Raw genomic sequence first — 5,354 nt, 5'->3', positions numbered from 1 at the left:
CGTGGGCAAAAGCAGAAAAGTCTATTAATTTGATAACTTATATAATAACTAATAGGATATTTAGTGAATGCACCGAGCAAAACGTTCACCACCTTTCATACGTTCACCACCTGTAACTCGATCAAGACATCTAGCCAATATTGTCGCCGTTGATTTTTCTTTAGAATCATCATCTAGTCGAACAAGTACTCCAATTCAAATTTCCGATAATCCATTTTTTGAACCCGACTTCACAATTGAGAACCCGGAGGATATTCAAGGACAATTCCAAGATCCTGAACCACTAATCATTCCTCCTGAACCACAAACCGTTAAATCAGAATCCTCTAGTGATTCGCATTCAATAAATTCAATTATGGAAGTAACAGAACCTCAAAGTATGGAAGACCGAATGAGAGCCACACGGAGTGGCCCAGGTCACGCCATTATTCGGCCAGATGTTAATGTGCCAGATTATGAAATCAAAGGACAAATCCTACACATGGTAACTAATCAATGCCAATATAGTGGTACGCCAAAAGAAGATCTAAATGAACATCTTCAAACCTTTAATAGGATCTGTACTATATTCAAAATCCGAGAAGTTGAGGATGAACAGATCTATCTCATGTTGTTTCCCTGGACTTTAAAGGGAGAAACCAAAGATTGGTTAGAATCGTTACCTGAAGGAGCGATTGACACATGGGATGTTTTAGTTGAGAAATTTCTTAAAAGATTCTTTCCGGCATCTAAAGCCGTAAGACTTCAAGGAGAAATTCTTACGTTCGCGCAAAAGCCAAATGAAGCATTATATGAGGCGTGGACAAGATTCGGAAAGTTGTTGAGAGGATGTCCTCAGCACAGTTTAGACACTTATCAAATAGTAAAAATATTCTACCAATGTGTCGACGTCGCTGCACGAAAAGACAACAACAAGGCAGCTGGTGGTTCCATTATGAAGAAAACCGCAACCGAAGCTCATAAAATCATTGATAACACAGCCTCCCACTCGCATGAGTGGCACCAGGAAAAAGATATCTTTCATTCATCTAAAGCGGCTAGAGCCGATTCTAGCCATGACTTTGATTCCGTTTCCACAAAAATAGATGCTTTCGAGAGACGAATGGAAAAGATGACTAAAGATATTCACGCAATACAAATCAGTTGTGAGCAATGCGGTGTACCACACTTAACGAAAGATTGTCACATTGAACAAACCATGAAACAACGTGAGAATGTTTTCTACATGAACCAAAGGCCGGGAAATAATTATCAACCGCCAAGGCCAAACTTCAATCGAATCAAAACATTCTTTACAATCCAAATGGACCCAACAATAACTCGTACAACCAACAAGGTCCGAATAACCAACTAACTCAAAACAACAATTTCAATCAACAAAGACCTAGCTTGTATAAACCACCACAACAAACCAAAGAGAAAAAGTCAAATCTGGAAGAAATGGTACAAAAGCTAGTTAAATCTCAAACACAATTTATTGCAACTCAAACCCAAACAAATGAGAGGTTAGATCAGTCATTTAGAACTCAACAAGCTTCCATTTTGAATCTAGAAAAACACATAGATACTCTTGCTAGCATGATGAGTGAGAGGGAACAAGGAAAGCTACCGAGTAATACTGAAGTAAATCCTCGGAATGAGAATGTTAATATGGTTTCAACAAATTCTGAAAAACCAGCACTAGAAGATGGGAAGGTTTTAGATGTGAGTAATAATGAAGAAGTTACAACACTACCACCACCCGAGTATGTAAAGCCAGTGGTGGCACCATACAGACCACCCATCCCGTTTCCAAGAAAAGGAGTTGAGTATGAGCAAGTGATATGTAATAAAGTTTGTGATACCTTTGGAAAGAAGAAGAAGAATAAGAAAGTGCAAGAAACAAAAACTGTAAAAGTAAACCCGGTGAAGACAGTTCCACCAAAACTTCCACCCAAGTTGGGTGATCCGGGTGAATTTATTATTCCTTGTCTACTTAGTGATTGTGTCATGTATGATGCACTAGCAGATTTAGGTGCAAGTGTGAGTGTTATGCCTCTTTCATTATATAAGAGATTAGGTGTAGGTGAGTTAAGTCCAACAGAAATGAGTGTTCAACTCTTTGATCAAACCATTAGGCACCCAGTTGGAATTGCTGACAACCTACCCGTTCAAGTGGGTAATTTAACCTTTTTAGTCAAATTTATTGTCATTGACATAGAAGAGGACTCAAACATTCATCTAATTTTAGGTCGACCATTCTTAGCGTCCACCGGGGCGTTTATTGATTTAAGAGAGGGTAGAATGACACTTAGTAATGGTGAAAAGTCAATCACCTTTGTGATTCAAAAGTCTAAATCTCCACCAACTAAAATTGTTGAACCAATAAAAACGATCGATAAGAACCATACTGTTTTACCAATTCCAACGGTAGTGCTTAGCAATAATAAAATGCGTAAGTGTGTGGAAGATGAAGTAACACCTAATGATGACTTGATAACAAAGAACCCCGTTGTTGATACGAAATTAAATGACCCCGTTATTGACAGTTCAATGAAGAAACTTATTAAACGGATTCGCGATGCTATAATGTCACACCCCCAAAATAGGGCCTAGGGTATTTGTGACTAATTATATCAAATCACAGTTGTATAAACGAGAACGACTCTATATGAGACGTTTTGAATAAAACATTTATTAATAAAACAGCGGAAGCATTAAAAGTTTTACATCAAATTTAAACTGAAATAATAATAATAGTCTTAATGCAAAGTAAATGTAATTAAATGAAGACTCCATGTAGCAGCATTCAATTCATCAGGTAGCAATCATGGCAATCATCTTATTCGTCACCTGAGACAAAACATGCTTAAAGTGTCAACCAAAAAGGTTGGTGAGTTCATTAGTTTATCAAAATCAATCATTTCCGTTATAATAATAGGCCACAAGATTTCAGTTTCATAAATATCCGTACACTAGCAAGTGTATAAAAGCATTCTATAAGTTGTAGGCACCCGGTAACAAGCCTTAACGTTCATGTTTTACCCTCTGAAGTACACCATATCAGGTGTGTTTAAAATAACCTCGAAGTACTAAAGCATCCCATAGTCAGGATGGGGTTTGTCAGACCCAATAGATCTATCTTTAGGATTCGCGCCTACCGTACATAGACAAGTAGTTTAATGTTACCAAGCTAAGGGTATATTTCTGGTTTAAACCCACATAGAATTAGTTTTAGTACTTGTGCCTATTTCGTAAAACATTTATAAATCAGCGCATGTATTCTCAGCCCAAAAATATATATAAAAAGGGAGCAAATGAAACTCACCTTAAATAGCAGTTGAAGTATTCCACGCAAGAAAGGAAAGTAAAGCAAGTAAGTGACCAAGATATCAACTAGAAGTAGTTCTTTAAGAGAGAAATGAGAGATTAAGGTGTAAGTTTGAAATGAGAAATGTATGTGGTATTTATAGTTGAAAATGTTAGGTAAAAAAAATTAAAATAAAATAAGTAAATCTTAAAAGTTAAAATAAGAAAAATTATTTTGTATTTTTATTAAAAGTAAATCTTAAAAGTTAAAATAAGAAAAAGTAGTTTGTATTTTTATTAAAAGTAAAATCTTAAAAGTTAAAATAAGAAAAAGTAGTTTGTATTTTTATTAAAAGTAAATTTTAAAAGTTAAAATAAGAAAAAGTAGTTTGTATTTTTATTAAAAGTAAAATCTTAAAAGTTAAAATAAGAAAAAGTAGTTTGTATTTTTATTAAAAGTAAAATCATAAAAGTTAAAATAAGAAAAAGTAGTTTGTATTTTTATTAAAAGTAAAATCTTAAAAGTTAAAATAAAAAAAGTATTTTGTATTTTTATTAAAAGTAAATCTTAAAAGTTAAAATAAGAAAAAGTAGTTTGTATTTTTATTAAAAGTAAATCTTAAAAGAAAAAGTAGTTTGTATTTTTGTATTTATTTATTAAAAGTAGATATAGTTTTGATTTTTTTTTTGTATAAAATTCTAAAAAAAAAAATTTGTTTAATATATTTCTAAGAACATTTAACATTTTATTTCTATATTTGTTTAATTATTAAATATGAATTTTATATAAAAATTATTATTATATTTAGTTTTTATAAAAATTAAAATTTATGATTATTAATTTATAGTTTTTATTAGTTTTATAAATGTTATAATATTATGTATTATTTAGTTAATTATATATTCTATTAACTAAATAACAAAAGTAATATAAATATTATATATATATTCATTGATGTAATTATGTTATATTATATATCATAATCTTATTTATAATATTTATAATTATATTATTTATTTTAAGCGTACGTTTATTCGGTCAACGTTAAATTTATTCGTATATAACAACTCTAGGTATTTTAGTAAAATCGGAAGTCGAAAAGTGAGGGTTGTTATAGTACCTACCCGTTAAAAGAAATTTCGTCCCGAAATTTAGTTTTTGCCATCAATCAGCGTTGTTCGTACCTAAACGAGGATATTTACGTTTTATCAGGTCTTCACGTTCCCAGGTAGGTTCGGGGCCTTTCGTGAATTCCAACGGATAGAATATTGTTCTGTTTCATGCATTTAAATAATACGAACCCTAATTTCTTACAGGTTCTTCTATAAAGTGCATTTTATCATTAATGCGGAGGTTATCTAAAGGATTAATAAGAGTGTCATTTGACTAGGTTATCCTCAAAAGAGATGATGGTGTTATACGAGCATTTTAGTAAACTGAACACATGAAATGTGTTATGAATAGTATTGAGCTTATTTAAAACTTTGAGTGTTTATGTCACAATATTAGGGTAGACAAAACAGAGAGTAGTTCATGAAAATTATAGTCATGAAGTTTGATAGAGATCATCATTGTTTACAACAAGAATATTGTAATGATGAATATAAGTTGAAAAAATAAAGTTTTATCACTACTGAATAATATGGATAAAACGATTTGATTATAGGAAGCGTATAAACGAAGCTATTGTAAAAGAGTGAATGAGAAATTAAATGTTCGCCTTAACTTTTGACGTAGTCACGATTGATTTTTGGAATTCAAGGGATTAAAGGAAATCTTCGTAATCCATAAGATTTGATTCTCCGGTAATTAAGGAATTTGAAATTTTCTTTGATTAAATGAGGTAATTGCTTCAATTGCTGTGTTTGGAATTTTGCTATAAATTAGCTTCTTCCGTTTCATTATCTTCACCACTTCTATACTTTCTTCCTCAATTCATACTTCCAAAGATTGTAAGAATGCTCCATCCAGTTCTTATCCTGGATATTTTTCTGACTATCATTTCAGTCATTCTTCTTTTTCATTTACCACTAGAGGAATTTGTTTTCTTCTACTATTACCTTGG

The sequence above is a fragment of the Rutidosis leptorrhynchoides genome, chromosome 1 (assembly GCF_046630445.1).
Source record: "Rutidosis leptorrhynchoides isolate AG116_Rl617_1_P2 chromosome 1, CSIRO_AGI_Rlap_v1, whole genome shotgun sequence".
Lineage (NCBI taxonomy): Eukaryota > Viridiplantae > Streptophyta > Magnoliopsida > Asterales > Asteraceae > Rutidosis > Rutidosis leptorrhynchoides.
Note: the sequence above shows the minus strand (reverse complement) of the source record.